At 41.9% G+C, this 17,182-nt stretch overlaps 1 long non-coding RNA gene across 1 annotated transcript in view; it reads left to right on the plus strand.

The window, feature by feature from the left end:
• Positions 1–6,460: 6,460 nt before the first annotated feature.
• The window catches only part of LOC125963092 (uncharacterized), a 59,192-nt gene continuing 48,470 nt past the window's right edge, over positions 6,461–17,182 (plus strand). The window contains exon 1 of the long non-coding RNA XR_007474884.1: positions 6,461–6,727. This is a non-coding gene — a long non-coding RNA (uncharacterized LOC125963092). The remainder of the gene's footprint in view (positions 6,728–17,182) is intronic.

A 17,182-nucleotide genomic window follows, 5' to 3' on the forward strand; every position in this document is an offset into this window, starting at 1 on the left:
GTGCGTGCTTTAGGGGGCAGCTGCTGCCTGAACTGCTGCTCCGACCCGCGAGTGCCTCTCAGGAGGAGAGGAAGAGGTCCATTTGTCCCCTCTTGGTCTGTGCTCGCACTTTGGTCGTGTGACCCAGTGGTCTGTCCTAGGATCCCTTTCTAGGTGCTGTGGGAATGGGGGTTGGGGTGGGATTTTTAGAGAAGCCTTGAGGTCCTGGGTACCAGTGATTCTCCAACTTGACTCATCTAGAGGGCTTGTAAAAGAGCAGATTGGTGGTCTCCCCCCCAGAGTTCCTGATTCTGTAGGTCGGAGATGGGACATGAATATTTGCATTCCTTGCAAGTTCCCGGATGACTCTACGGGCCAGCAGTATCAGCATCGCCTGGGAGTTTGCTAAAAATGCAGACTCTTGTAGATTCTCAGGCCCATTGCAGACCTCCTATCTCAGAGTCTGCATTTTAATATGATGCCGGGTGATAAGTGCACAGTGGGTCTGCAGACCATGAACTCTGAGTAGCAAGGGTCCGATGGCCACGAGAAGTTGTTTTTCCTGTTCCAGACTTGTTGGAGGTGACGGCAGCCTTTAGATCTGTCTCTGCCCCCTTTGACTGTTTGGTTGATTCAGCATCATGCCTGTCATCCCCGACCTGCACTCCCGGGCCTCAATATGAGCTGTCTTCCTTTGAATACTCCCCTCTATACCTATATTAGTTTTCAAAAATGTAAAGAGGGTGAATGCTTAAATATCTGCCCACTTTCCCACTTCTCTCAAGGCGGTGGTGACCCACTGACTCCCCTCAACTCCCTTCCTGGGCTAGTCTGACCACTCTGCGTGGCACTGTTGCAGGAAGGCTCCAGCATTGTATTTTAATACCCAGAGAAATGATGGTGGTGATGTGCATGTGCTGTGTAGGGTTTTGTCTGCAAAAGATTGTAGAAGGAATATAACAATGCAAAACATTTGGAAAATAGCATAGAAAATATTCGCTTACTATCCCGATGGCCTAATACATAGTTATATTTTTATATATTTTCTCCATCTGTTGAAAACCATATGTGATAGACAGAATAATGGCCCCTCAAAGATGTCCATGTCCTAAATCCCTGAACCTGGTACTTTGTTAGGTTACATGAAAACTTGGAAATTAACATTGCAGGTGGAGCAAATGTTGCTTACTGCTGATCTTAAATAGGGAGAATATCCTGGGTTATCTGGGTGGGCCCAGATAATCACAAGCGTCCTTAAAAGTGCGAGAGAGGCAGAAGACGACTCAGAGGGAAATGTGACTCTGGAAGGAAGTCAGAGTGTGGTGATGTGAGGACTCAATTGGCCTTTGCTGACTTTGAAGATGGAGGAAAGGGCCACCGCCCAAGGAATGTGGGTGCCCTCTAGAGGTTGCAAAAGACAAGGAAATGGATTCTCCAACACGGTTTGTAGAAAAGAATGCCGCCTTGAAGACTCCTGGATTTTAGCTCAGTAAGACCTATGTCAAACTTCTAACCTCCCAAATTGTAAGGTAATGAATATGTGTTATTTTAACCAGCTAAATTTGTGGTGATTTGTTACAGCAAAAATATAAAAGTAATGCACCATATTCTTCACAGTTACATCAGGCCTAAATATTTTTTTAGTGTTGCCTTAGTTTTATAATTATTTGAATGGCCATCTGTCATTCCATGGAACTGAAGTACTGTCATTCCTTCACCATACCCTCTTTTGAACTTTAGATGTGAGAAGAGCTTTCTGCATTTTCCTTTTTTAAGTTTTATTATTTTTGGAGCATATTCTACCAGAAATTAAACCTTTTCTATATTTAACTTTTTAAAAAACTCTTAAATCTACTTGAAATTTAACTTGAAATATGGCATAAGGTAAGAGTGCCTTTTTTTCCTAATTTGTTTTTTCAACAGCAAATGCTAAATGATTTTTTCTTTTCTGTTGTTTTATAATGCTTTCTTTGTTAAATATTCAATTTTATCTTAAAAAATTCATTTTCTGGGCTACTGATTGTCTTCTACTGATTGATTTTTGTCTGTTCTTGAGGCAGTTTCACTGTTTGAATTCTTGTTGCTTTTTAATACATATAAGTTTCTGTGAGGACTACTCTTCTCCCTTATTGCACTTCTTTTAAAGAGTACACACTTTTAAAAATTATTTTTAAATTTTAATTGTTTATTGAGGTATAATTGACATATAACATTATATTAGTGTCAGGCCTTATTGCACTTTTGTTTAATTTTTTTTTTTTTTTTTTTTTGCAGTACGCGGGCCTCTCACTGTTGTGGCCTCTCCCGTTGTGGAGCACAGGTTCCGGACGCGCAGGCTCAGCGGCCATGGCTCACGGGCCCAGCCACTCCACGGCATGTGGGATCTTCCCGGACCGGGGCACGAACCCGTGTCCCCCGCATCAGCAGGCGGACTCCCAACCACTGCGCCACCAGGGAAGCCCCCTAGATGAACTTAATTTATTGTTTCCAGCTCCTAGAAAAATCTCATTGAGTATGTGGTGTCCACTGCCTTGGCAAACACCTTCAAAACGCTTACTTAGACTTACAGTCAAAGCCCTCAATCATGTGACCCTACTTTTCCTATTTCCATTTTTCACAAACTTCATATAGTGAAGCCATTTCTTTTGTATCTTCCGTATGGATCGTTTTCCATTTTATGAGTCTTTGTGTATTCTTTTCTCAGTCCAGGTTGCACTTCTCACAGTGAAATTATCTGTGATTTGTCTTAGGAGCTCTTCTCAACAGCTTGATGTATGAAGAGTGTGACCGTTGGAATCAGACAGCCCTGGGCTTGAATCTCAGCTCTGTTACTTACTAGCTGTGTGGCTTGGAATAAGTCACACAACCTCCTTGTGCGTCAGTTTCCTCTTTAAAATGAGGTTAACAGCATCTTCTTTGCCGGGTTGTTAATTGGATTATAGCTAATGTATACAAAGAATCTAGCGAGATCCCTGGCGCATAGAAGGCAATCAATGAATATCACAGTCATCTCATGATTTTATTATCCACCCTCATTAAACCATAAATTCTTTAAGAATAAGGGCAGTTTACTATTCGTACATGTATACCCCATGGAACCTAGAATATAATAGGTGCTTAATAAACATTTACTATTTCAATTTCCTCCTCCCTCTCCCTGTCTTATTAAAATCCCTTTCATTCTCCAAGGCTCCTGCTGCAGCCCCATCTCCTTTCTGACTCATCTTCACCACCTTCACTACACCTAAACTAGGTGGGTGAGTGCAAGGGAATGATGTAGAATGGAGGACAAGGGAGAAAAATAAGGGTTCATGGGAGACAGTCTGTCAGATTTCTTCTAGCTCTAACTTTTTATATAATTTTGAGATTTTATGGGGAGGGCGTTATTACTGAGTTTTTGTTAATGTGCCCCAAATGTATATACTAGGGCTTCTTATCAGGCCATTTAAAACTCAACTCAAAATGAGAAAATATTTGCAAAAGACACATCTGATAAAGGACTGCTGTCTAAAATATACAAAGAACTCTTAAAACTCAGTAATCAGAAAATAAACAACCCTTTAAAAAAGGGGCCACGGCTTCCCTGGTGGCACAGTGGTTAAGAATCCACCTGCCAATGCAGGAGACACGGATTCGAGCCCTGGTCCAGGAAGATCCCACATGCCGTGGAGCGACTAAGCCCGTGCACCATAACTACTAAGCCTGAGCTCTAGAGCCTGCGAGCCACAGCTACTGAGCCCGTGTGCCACAACTACTGAAGCCCTCGCACCCTAGAGCCCGTGCTCTGCAAAGAGAGAAGCCACCGCAATGAGAAGCCCGTGCGCCGCAACCAGAGAAAGCCCGCGTGCAGCAACGAAGACCCAACGCAGCCAAAAATAAATAAAATTAATTAATTAAATAAAAAATGGGCCAAAGACTTTAACGGCCACTTCACCAAAGAACACGTACAGATGGCAAGTAAGCATATGAAAAGGCGCTCCGCATCATATATCATCAGGGACATACAAACTAAAACAAAAATGAGATGTCACTGCATACGTGTTAGAATGGCCAAAATACCAAGTGCTGACAAGGATGTGGAGCAACAGGAACTCTCATTCACTGTTGGTGGGAATGTAACGGTGCAGCCACTTTGGAAGACGGTTTGGTGGTTTCTTACAAAACTAAATGCACTCTTACCATACGGTTCAGTAATTGCGTTCCTTGGTATTTATACAAAGAAGTTGAAAACTTAAGTCTACACCAAAACCTGCACACAGATGTTTATAGCAGCTTAATTCATAATTGCCAAAACTTGGAAGCAACCAAGATGTCCTTCAGAAGGTGAATGGGTAAATAAACAGTGGTGCATCCAGATGGTAGAATATTCAGTGCTAATAAAAACTGAGCTACCAAGCCATGGAGACACCTTAAATGCATATTACTAAGTGAGAGTAACCAATCTGAAAAGACTATATAATGTATGATTCCAACTATACGACCTTCTGGAAAAGGCAAAACTATGGAGACAGTGAAAAAAGCAGTGGTTGCCAGGGGTTGAGGGGCGGGAGGGATGAACAGGCAGAGCGCAGAGGATTTTTAGGGCAGTGAAATTACTTTGTATGGTACTACAGTGATAGATACATATTATTATACATTTGTCAAAACCCACAGAATGTACAACACTAAGAGTGAACCCTATGGACTCTGGGTAATTATGTGTCCATGTCAGTTCATCCACTGCAACAAATGTATCACTCTTATGGGGATGTTGATAACCGGGAAGGCTATGCATGTGTGGGGTAGGAAGTATATGGGAATTCTTTGTACTTTACTCTCAGTTTTGCTGGGAACCTGAAACTACTGTAAAAAAATAAAGTCTTTAAAAAAAAACCCAAAGCTCAACCCAACCCTCACCATTTTATACTCATTTTTCAGACAAGGAAATGTAGAAACAGAGAAGTTAAGTGGCAGAATCAGGACTTTTATCTCAATTCCTTTGCCTTCCAAGCCCATGATCTTTCTATTCTATCACACTGAAGCGACGCTCTGCCCATGACCTCTTAGACTGCAGAAGTGTGCTTGGTTCCTTTGCCAGACAGGCTAGCAGGACCAGGAGTCAGTGTGTCGGAGATCAGCCCTTGATAATGATGGGCAGTGTCAGTGGATAACAGTCCCAGCCTCCTTACCTGGTAAGACACAAGCGGTGCTGTGAACTGTGGTGATGGCCTTGGCTGAGATCAAGGGCCTGACCTGTCTGTGATAAGTTAGGTGCAGAACATCAGAGTGAGCATTTAGAAACGTTTAAAACAACTGGACCAAGGTATTCTGTGTCTTTTGATTCTCATAATTAAAAAAGACTGTACTTGGTATGCCTGTTTTTTAAGTTTCATTTATTCAGTGATTCATTTGTTGCATTTACAAAAGTCTTGTTTTGCAATGGATTGGACATTTTAAAAAAATTCGTCCTTTACCACAGGAGTTTGAGAAACACTATGGTATAGCAAGGGGTTGACAAACTACAGCTGCCTGTAGGGTTGGCTGCCCGGTTTTGTAAATAATGTTGTACTGGAGCACAGCCATACCCACTTGTTTACGTATTGTCTCTGGCTGCATTTTTTCTACAATGGCAGAATTTAGTCATTGTGACAGACGCTCCATGGCTCTCACAGCCTAAAATATTTACTCTCTGCCCTTTACAGGAAAGGTTGGCTGACCTCTGTTCTACTCTGTCTCCCCCGAGTTGCCCAGCTGGATTGAGCTGCAGGGCTGATTTGCTTGTTAACACCCCTTTTATTGCCTTCTTTCCCTCCCCTGTCTCATTTTCTTACTCCCTGCCAGTGCTTGCTAGAGCTCCTCCCAAATAAACAACTTGTACTTACATTCTTGACCGCAGGTCAACTTCTGGGGGAAGCCAGAATGCCCACATCATGTCCTCATTTGTCCTAATTCTCGGCCAGATTTCCTAGCAGAGTAGGGAGCACTTACTAGCAGCGTCAGCCTCAGCACAGCAGTTAAGCTATCAGTCCCGTCTCTTCTACACCAGCGTGTGAAAATTCAGCTTTGTGGGCGTGCATTTTTCTGATTCATTTACTCTGTCTTATCAGGCGGCACCTCGGTGCCAGGGATGGTGGAGGAAAGGATAAAGAGGGGGAGGAGGAAAGAAAATCCCATCTTGCCCTACATAGGGATGCTCTCTTTTTACAACAGCAACCTGCTTGGAGCCGATCCCGAGGTGTCCGTGCACCTGAGTCTTGGCCAGTGGTTCTCAGCCTCACAGGACGTGGCCAAGTCATGGCTGACCCCCATGTTATTGCTGCTGCTTTCATTTGTCTCTGTCTGCCTCTCTTAATTACTTAGGTCACTTCAGACTTTAATTCTGTCTCCTAAAGTGTAACACTGCCATAATTAGGCCGTATGTTAATTAGCAAGATGACGTCTTGTCACTCATGAGCAATTTGGATCATCCCAGAAAGTACCATAGAAAGGGCAGCTCGGCAGGAAGAGGAAGTCTAAGGAGGCTGGAAGTGACTCTTTGCTCAGCCCAAAGTACCTGGAGAGCAGGAGAAAATGGCAGGATGCAAGAGGGGGAAAGGATGGGGTCACACAAAGAAAAAGAGCTAGACTTGACCTCTTTTCCACTCCAGGAATGAGATGTAAGCCAGGAGGCAAGCCTGAGGCCGAGAAGCCCCCAGGGACGACAGAATCTCCTGCAGGACTGGAGGTGGCCGGGGCTGAGGTTGTGGTCCTGATGGCGGCCGCAGGCAAGGTGAGTGTCAGGCATGCTCCTGTCTCTTGTCTCTGAAAGCCTGTGGGGATGCCAGTCAAAAACCACAGCCCATCTCTGCCTCTGTGGCCACACTCCGTGCCCTCCAGGAAGTCTGAAAGAGTGGGGTCCTAGGAGTTTGGGGACTGTTTCTACATGTTCTTCACTAACTTAATGCTGGTTTCCCCATTTTCTGTTAACTAAACTTATTTTCTGACAGTCTTGGAATAAGAAAATTGGAAAGAGGATTGGGCAGGTCACGATGATTTCCTATTTCAGATAGTGTCACCTTTATCACTCAGGAGACAATTTTTCCAGGAAACTAACTACTCAGGGAATTCATGATTGGGAGCAATGACATATGAATTATAAAGATATTAACCTCCCTCCAGTTTGCTGTCAAAAAACATAATGTGATGGGAATGTGCATTTGCCTGGATTTCAGAGAAAGGCATGTGACACAAAATCTCTCAAAGCATACCAAAGGGGACAATTTGAAGGGTAAAGTTTGTGATAATAATAATATGAATAAGTATTATTATTTTTGCTAATATTTGTTGAGTTCCTCCTACTATACTCCAGACTATTACAGGCATATTACTTCTAATACTCCTAAACAGTCCTTCAAGGAAAGTATTACTATCCCTGTTCAATATGAGGCTCACGGACATTGGATCACACTCAAAGATCACACTGCCAGCTGAGACCAAACTGAAATCCGTGTTTGTTTGTTTGTTTGTTTGTTTTGGTTTTTTTTTGAGTTTTTTTTGCGGTACGCGGGCCTCTCACTGCTGTGGCCTCTTCCGTTGTGGAGCACAGGCCCCGGACGCGCAGGCCCAGCAGCCATGGCTCACGGGCCCAGCCGCTCCGCGGCATGTGGGATCTTCCCGGACCCGGGCACGAACCCGTGTCCCCTGCATCGGCAGGCGGACTCTCAACCACTGCGCCACCAGGGAAGCCCTGTTTGTTTGTTTTTTAAGTCTCAAATTTGGGCTCTTGTCAATGTACTGGGGTCACTAAACTTGTTCTGTAACGGGCGGGGCATTTTCAGCTTTGCTCATCATACAGTGAGTATTGCAACTTCTCCATTCAGCTCTCATAGCACTAAGGCAGCCATAGATAATACATTAATGAATGGGCGTGTCTGTGTCTCAATCACACTTGATTCACAGACACTAAAATTTGTTTTTAATATCATTTTCATATGTCATACATTATTATTATTTGGATTTCTTCCCCCAAGTATTTAAAAATGGTAAAATCATTCTGTTCATGGGCCATACGAAAACAGGTGGCAGCCCACGTTCGGCCCATGGGCTGTGGTTTGCTGAACCCTGCACTAAATAAAGCTTACTAACGTTGACTTATGAGACTATTGAAGAGAACGTAACCGAGCTATGTATTTTACCCGAGGGAGCCAAGTCAGCTCCGGGGAAGTTAGTTGGACCCAAAGCTGTAGGAAACGGTCGTTCTCATTCTGGCTCTACCATCAAGTTAAATGTGTAGATTTAGAGACATCTCAAAAATTCTGGGTCTTGCGCTCCTCATCTCCCGAATGAGATCCCTCAGAGCTCCACTGTTCTTTGATTCTAATCAGAGTGTGTCTGCAGAGTCAGAATTTGGATCTAAGATGACTACTTGCATGGTCCCTTCATCAGTACGGGGTGGACTAGGGGAGAAGTAGGTTTGTGGATGCCAGCAAGTTCGGTTGTGAACAAGTTAAGTTTGAGGTATCTAATAGACATAAGTGGAGGCAGTTGCATAGAAGAACCTGGAGGTGGGGGAGAAGGCAGGACTGGAGATTGAAATTTGGGAGTCATCGGCACATAGGCTGAATCTGGGTATAGCGTGGCGTTGAGTAAGATCTTTAGGGCAAGACTTTATAACCTGGGCACTATTGACACTTGGGGTGGGATAATTCTTTGTTGCAGAGGCTGTCCTGTCCTATAATATACACTGTAGGATGTTTAGCAGCATCCCTGGCCTCTACCCACTAGATACCATTAGCACATCTCCCACCCCACCCCCAGGTGTGGCAACCAAAATTGTCTGCACACAATGCCAAATGGCCCCTGGACTGAAAATCACCCTTGGTAGAGAATCAGTGTTTTAGGGAAAAGGCTGAGGATGGTCCCTAAGGACTCTGGCTTTGGAGGTCAGAAAGTGGAGAAGGAAATGGGAAAAGAGACCGAGAAGGAGTGGCCAGGGAAGTAGGAGAAAAACTCCTATGTGAGGTCCCAACTGTTTAGGCTGGACTTGGCCTAATGGTTGCAGAAAGGCAGAGGTGGAAATCAGACAAGAAGTAATGGCCCATAGCTCAGCACGGAGCCCCAGCAAGCTCCACCATATTTCCTTTATGCCTGCCGCCCCCCCCCCCCCCAGTGGTGGTAGAAGGACCAGGGGCACAGGAAGCATTAAGGCCATGCATTTTCTAACTGCGTGGAGCCTGAAGACAGTGCAGCGGACAGAGCGTTTTCTGGTAGGGAATGGTGGTTAAAATAAAGAAGAGGTTAAAAGTAACATTTAGAAACCAAAGATAGAGACCTTTACGTGTTTCTTTTTCTTTCTCATTTTATTTTTAGAATAATCCTCAGAGGATAAAAACAGTATTGTCTGGGTGCAGGAGAAAAATAAGAACAGAAATAGAGTTGCTATGGTTTTGAGGAAAAGCAAAAGTGACTTAAGACCTCGGACTTTTGCCATCCTGAGCTGTAGGATGGACCCTCTTTGCTTTGTGATCTCTTCACTCACTTCATGCCTAACGGTAATATAAAAAAAAAAAAGTGAATAGATCGCGTGAACTTTTTTTTTAAATTGGGATAGAGTTGTTTTACAATGTTGTGTTAGTTTCTACTGTACAGCAAAGGGAAGCAGAGTTCCCTGTGCTGTACAGCAGGTTCTCATTAGTTATCTAGATCGTGTGAACTTTATACATTTGAGAATCGAAGAGCTCTGACTTAATAAAGACCCAATATAAAGGTTAAAAAAATAAATCCCTCATATTGAAATGAATGTCATTAGACAGGAGTGCCTCAGCCACATGCCTGATACTAAAGACCAAAAGAAGGGGAAATGTCTGCTTTTCCCTTTTTATTTAAGTCTTCTTTCTCCAAAATGGAGATAATAAATTTACCTCATGAAGTTATTATATAAAAGTGCCTAACAGTGCCTTGTGCATAGTGAAATCCAAATAAGATTATTAGCTGAGTTAATGTCAATGTATTGTATCAGTGTCAATCACCTGGTCTTGGCTGTGGATGTAAGGTATGTATGTAAGGTATGTAAGATGTTCTCACTCGGAGAAGCTGGGTGCAGGGTACACAGACCTCTATATTATTTTTGTAGCTTCTTATGAGTCTTAAGCTATTTCAAATAAAAAGTATTAAAAATAAATAATTAGATGTTGAAATAGATTGAAAACATGCCCTGTTTACGACTGTTGCGTTGCTCAGAATCATTGGGGTTTTTGGTCACTTTTATCTTGTAGATTTATTTTTATTTTAACGGAGACTTGTCTCGTGAGTAAGCCCAATTATCGGGTCTTACTTATAAATGACAAAACAGAATCTAATCAATATATGTTGAGGCTAATGCAATAGGTTATAATCCAGGCCATGAACATAAATGGATCTTAACTATGCAGTCACAACGCCCAATGATAGGGAAAAGTCTGAAATGAAACAGGGTTACTATTTATCTTTAGTTTTGGCATATTTTATCTCTGGATAGTCCAGAATTCATCTAAATTTGCCAAAGATTGAAGTCTTCACACAACACACCCTTAAATTCCCTGAGAAGTATAAAGTAGAGACGGCTTGCCTACTTTTCTGGTGAGAATTTCTACTTCAGCAGACTTTGCGGAGGGCAAGCCTCCTCTGTCTTGCTGATATGCATAAGATGTGATCTATTTATATTACAAACCATATGCGGAGCCTGGCAAACCTCTCTGTCAATGAGCTCATCGACTCTGCCCTAAAATAGGAGGCTGGGAGGGGGGCGCCAAAGACATTAGGGACCTTTCACAATCATTATGCCTCTTGTTGCTGATTGAACAGGAAGGATGAACAAAATCTATGAGTTCTGATAGGAAGGATAAATAACAAATACCTGTCAAGGAGAAAAAGATGCTCTATTTGGTCTTCTCTGCAGGTCATCAAAGTCAAGTTCTTAAGATCTGAGTACTTTTTAATGGGTTTTCCTTTTTTGTGTATTGTACAAATTGCAAGTACAGATAATTTCAGATTTGTCTTACAGATGGGCCTCCTTCAAAGTCTGATGAGTTTATCTAGAGCTTCATTCAAAGCAACTAGTATTTTTAGAAGATTTATCCAGTGTTAAGTAATTAGATTTATCTGTAAGGAAATAGAGAAGAGCAGTTGCTGACCTCGAAAGGCTCCCAGACAAGTAGGAAAAGATGAGAAAACAAAGAAGTATATTACAAAATGACAAGCACAGCCAGAGAGGCACATACAAGGTTCATAGAAAGATATAAGGGAGAGGTCATTAACAATTCAGGACAGTGTGGCTTAAACTGGACCTGGAAAAAGATGTGTTCTTGGGGTGTGTTGAGTTTACTACAAGAATTTAAAACTTTGTGTCTTCATTTAGATGGAAATTATATGTTGATATATACACACGTACATATTTTTCCAGTTATCTGGATGAATCTAACGTAAAAACTTTTTTTTATTATAGTAAGAACATTTAACATGAGATCTACCTTCTTAACAAGTTTTTAAGTGCACAATACAGTATTGTTAACTCTGGGCCAGTGTTGTACAGCAGAGCTCTAGAACTTATTCGTCTTGAGTATTTGAAACTTTATATCCGTTGAGTAGCGTCTCCTTGTTTCCCCCTCCTGGCAGCCCCTGGCAATCACCATTCTCCTCTCTGCTTCTATGAGTTAGACTACTCTCAGTTCTTCATGTAAGTGGAATCATATAATATTTGTCCTTTTGTGACTGGCTTATTTCCCTTAGCATAATGTCCTCCACGTTCATTCTTGTGGTCCCATGTTACAGGATTTCCTTATTTTTATATGGCTAATACTCCATTGTATATATATGCCGCATTTTCTTTATCCATTGTCTATGGACATTTAGGTTGTTTCCACATGTTAGTTATTGTGAATTGGTTGAGTCTGTATCTTACTGAATACTCATGGCCACATGGTTTTAGTGCATTTGCATCTATGTACTGTTGCAATGAATGTTTTGCTTTAGTTTGGAAATAGATGAGAAAATTGAGTCATTCCAGAGCACAGAGTAGTTGGGAACGTGGAATTCAAAGAACCTGGACTAGAGCATTAGTGGTATACTCTGAGTTCCAATGGATGTTTTGCATAGATGCCATCTTTGTCCTAACTAGCAAAACTTCCCTAATAGGAAGTGTAGTAGTACATATTCAGTGAAAAATTTGTGTGCTCGTAATTTCAACCACAGCTGGATAAGATACCCATTTGGTGTCTGAATAATGCCCCAGTGCTTACCCTGCCTTTCAGTGAACACAAAAGCTGTGCCTGTGACAGACCCTTTCCCCCTTCTCCATATTCTTGTCATGAGCAAGGCAGCAGCAATTTAAATACTTTAATGAAAAGGCCAAACGAGCTATAGATGCACTGGCAGTGTATCAATCAGAAATTGCGTTCAGCTGCTAGTAATAAAAACCCATAGAAGGATGGCTTAAATTATGGTTTTATTAAGTCTAGAGTAGGTAATGCAAGTCTGTCGGGTGGTTATATGATTTAACCAGGGACCCATGCTCTTTTGACTTTGTGCTTTGTTATCCTGATCTTCCTGTTCTCAAAATGGCTGTCAGTGCTCCAGCCATCATAGTTTCACTTTGGGCATAAAGAAGGGAAACAGCAAAGAGAAATGAAGGCATATGCCAACTGTGTTAACCCCTTAAAATTGCCTTCCTGGAAGTTCCCCTCAGTAACTTTTACTTACATCTCACTGACCAGGACCTTTCTCAAATACTCCTAGTTGTAAAGGAGACAGAAAATTTCATTTTTAGCTTGTTACATTGTCCTTTCAAATAATCTCAAGGTTCATGTAACTCAGAAAAGATAAAATAGATATTTGGGAGACAGCTAGTAGCGTCTACAACATTGAGATCTTATTATCACTGAGCTCTGGATCCAACTTCAGCAACTACCCACTTCCAGTCGTCTTGAAATATAAGAGAAAGAAACCCCTAATTGTTAAAGGTACTGTTATTTAGGTGTTTGTTATTTGCAGCTATACACATTCCTAACTGAAGCAAATATAAACACTGCTTCTTGATGCTTAACTTTTAGAATGGACTCATTGACCAGGAATCACAAATTCAAATATATTCAGAACTAGATAGGTGATGTGAGTGAGTGATAGCAGTTGGGGAGGGGGCATGGCAAACTGGAGAGTGAGTGCTCCATCTAAAGTGGGCCATTGCTACTATGGAGAACAGTATGGAGGTTCCTCAGAAAACTAACAATAGAGCTACCATATGATCCAGCAATCCCACTCCTGGGCATATATCCGGAGAAAACTATACTTCAAAAATATACATGCGCCCCTATGTTCATAGCAGCACTATTCACAATAGCCAAGACATGGAAACACCCTAAATGTCCATTGACAGATGAACAGATATAAGAAGATGGGGTACATATATACAATGGCATATTACTCAGCCATAAAAAGAAATGAAATTGAGTTATTTGTAGTGCGGTGGATGGACCTAGAGTCTGTCATACAGAGTGAAGTAAGTCAGAAAGAAAAACAAATACCGTATGCTAACACATATATATGGAATCTAAGGGGGAAGAAAAAGGTCATGAAGAACCTAGGGGTAAGACGGGAATAAAGACACAGACCTGCTAGAGAATGGACTTGAGGATGTGGGGAAGGGTAAGCTGTGACAAAGCGAGAGAGTGGCATGGACATATATACACTACCAAACGTAAAATAGATAGCTAGTGGGAAGCAGCCACATAGCACAGGGAGATCAGCTCAGTGCTTTGTGACCACCTAGAGGGGTGGGATAGGGAGGGTGGGAGGGAGGGAGATGCAAGAGGGAAGAGATATGGGAACATATGTATATGTATAACTGACTCACTTTGTTATAAAGCAGAAACTAACACACCATTGTAAAGCAATTATACTCCAATAACGATGTTTTAAAAAAAAAAAAGTAGATGTGGTGTATATATACAAGGGAATACTACTCAGCCATTAAAAGAAAAAATAACGCCAGTTGTAGCAACATGGATGCAACTAGAGATTATCATACTAAGTTAGGGAAGTCAGAAAGAGAAAGACAAATACCATATCACTTGTATGTGGAATCTAAAATATGGCACAAATGAACCTATCTACAAAATAGAAACAGACTCACAGACATAGAGATCACACTTGAGGTTGCCACAGGGGAGGGGAAGAGGGAGAGGGATGGACTGGGAATTGGGGGTTGGTAGATGCAAACTATTACATTTAGAATGGATAAACAATAAGGTCCTACTGTGTAGCACAGGGAACTATATCCAATCTCTTGGGATAAACCATAATGGAAAAGAATATGAAAAAAGGAATGTATATATGTATAAAACTGAGTCACTGCTGTACAGCAGAAATTAACACAACATTGTAAATCAAGTATACTTCAATGAAAAAAATAAAATAAAATAGTAAAGTGGGCCACTCCTACTGCTATTGAACTGAGAGGCCTGTTTTCATACAGGATTGCCAGCCCACTGTTACTAGATTAAAAAAAAAATTTCAAGAGAATCAGAAAGCTAGATCTTTATGCATATCGTGGGGTCAGAAAAATTTTTTCATACCACAATATAGATAGGAAGCAAAGAATCTCATTTCTTAATTCAGTCTGTAATTACGGCCTCTCCCAATCTCCCTTCTGGTGGTTAGAGGAAAAACACAAGAAAACACCACCAACATCTAAAAGTCAATCTTGTATAAGTGTTAGTTCACTCTGAAAATTTGGAAAATGTTGCTTTCTTCTTTTTTAAATCATTAAGGTATAATTCAAATACCATAATATTCACCCTTTGAAAGTTTACAATTCAGTAGTTTTTAGTATATTCACAAAGTTGTACAACAATTGCCACTATCTAGCTCCAGAACAATTTATCACCTGAAAAACAAAATTCATATCCATTAGGGGTCACTCCCCTCCCCCCAGCCTCTGGCAACCACTAATCTACTTTTGGTCCCTGTGGATTTGCCTACTCCAGACATTTCAATGGAATCATACAATATGTGGCTCTTTGTGACTGGCTTCTTTCACTTGGTATAATGTTTCTAGGGTTTATCCACGTGTTACATGTATTAATACTTCATCCCTTTTTATGTCTGCATAATATTCCATTGTATAGATAGACCACATTTTGTTTATCCACCAGTTGATGGTCATTTGGGTTGTTTCCACTTTGGGGCTATTATGGATAATGCTGCTATGAACATCTGTGTACAAGTCTATATGTGAACATATGTTTTCACTTCTCTTAGGTACTTACCTAGGAGTAAAATTGGTGGGTCGTATGGGAACTTTGTCTTTAACTTTTGGAGCAACTGCCAAACTGTTCTCCAAAGTGGCTGCACCAATTTACATTCTCATCAGCAGTATATGAGGGTTACAGTTTCTCCACCTTCTTGCCAACTCTTGTTATTGTCTGCCTTTTTGATTCTAGCCATCCTAGTGGGTGTGAAGTGGTATCTTATGGTGGTTTTGATTTTTATTTCCTTAATGACTAATAGTGTTGAACTTCTTTTTGTGTGCTTATTGGCCATTTGTATATCTACTTTGGAGAAATGTCTATTTAAATCCTTTACCTATTTAAAAAATAGGATTATCTGTCTTTTTATTATTGAGTTGTATGCTTTTTATACAGTTTGAAATATATGCTATTTTCATATTTTGCAGGTTACAAATGGTTGAAAATTGCCAAATAATATGGTTCAAACTAATACCAAAATACTCAGTCTTTTGTTTTTCTCCCTAGAAGAGCATTGAGGTATGTGGGGTAGGGTGTTGCTTTTGTGACCTCCTTGTAGACGGGAAGAGTTGGGCTCTTTGGATCTTCTTCTGAGGTCCTAAAGCAATGTCATTTGTCCACTTGGGTGCTGCTAGCTTGGCTGGCATTTCTGACTCACGTCTTTAATGGACAAACTTGTGATCGGGCCACTCTTGGCTTTGTGAGGGTCCTGTGTTGCTCTGGTTGCTTTGACCTCAGCCCTACCTCTCTTGTCACTTTAGACTCCTCTGGGACCTGACCCTGACTTCCACTTGAGCCTGTCTTACTCCATTTGGGCTGCTATAACAAAATGCAGTTGGCCCTCTGTGTCCATGGGTTCCAGATGCAGAACCTGTGGATACCAAGGGATGACTGTACTACAGACTTGGTAGCTTATAACAACAAAAGTTTATTTCTCACAGTTCTAGAGGCTGGAAGTCCAAGATCAGGGTGCCCGCGTGGTCAGATGAGTCCCCTCTTCTGGGTCACATAATTCTTGTGTCCTCACCTGATGGAAGGGGCTAGGGAGACCTGTGGGGTCTCTTTTGTAAGAACACTAATCCCATTCATGAGGGCTCCACTCTTCTGATCTAATCATCTCCCAAAGGCCCTACCTACAAATACCATCATCTATGTTGGGGGGTTAGGATTTCAGCATATGAATTTTAGGGGAACACAAACATTCAGACCATAGCAACCCTGAGTCAAGTGGTCTGCTATAGAATCTTCAGTGGATGCCACCTTACCCCTACTATGACCGTTACAAACTCTACGTCTAGAAACTCAATTACTTTCCATAGTGGAACCCAGGGTAACTTGAGCAAGCTAGCTTTTAGGGTCTCCTTTTGCACGACTTGGTTGTCAGTCCACGTGATATGATTGCACTGCAGAGTAGTATAAGGAAGCTTCATCTCAGAGTCCCAGATCCTCTTTGTTCCCTGCAATTTGTCCATCATGTCTCTCCTTTGCCAGGCATAGGCTAAAGAGAAGAAATCAGGACAGCCAACTGCCCACTTCGCTCCCCTGCTTTTTCTTCTCTCTCCTTCTCACAGTTCCTCAGATCAGAAGAGAGGAGGGCATACTGGTTAGGGTTCTCCAGAGAAACAGAACCCCCATAGGGGGTGTGTGTGTGTGTGTGTGTGTGTGTGTGTGTGTGTGTGTGTGTACCAAGATAGTTACTATAAGGAAGAATGGCTCACCCAATTATGCAGGCTGGCCAGCCCCAAGATCTGTAGTGTGAGTTGGCAGGGCTCAACCAGGACAACCAGTGATGTAGTTCCTGTCTGAGTCTGAAGGCCTGAGAGCCAATGGGGGGTGCCAGTCTGAAGGCCAGGAGGCTCAAGACCCAGGAAGAGCTGATGTTTCAGTTTGAATCCAAAGGCAGGAAAAAGCCAGTGTCCTAGTTTGAAAGGCTTCAGGGGAAAAGATTTCTCTCCTACTCGGGGGAG

Source organism: Orcinus orca, chromosome X (assembly GCF_937001465.1).
Source record: "Orcinus orca chromosome X, mOrcOrc1.1, whole genome shotgun sequence".
NCBI classification, from domain to species: domain Eukaryota; kingdom Metazoa; phylum Chordata; class Mammalia; order Artiodactyla; family Delphinidae; genus Orcinus; species Orcinus orca.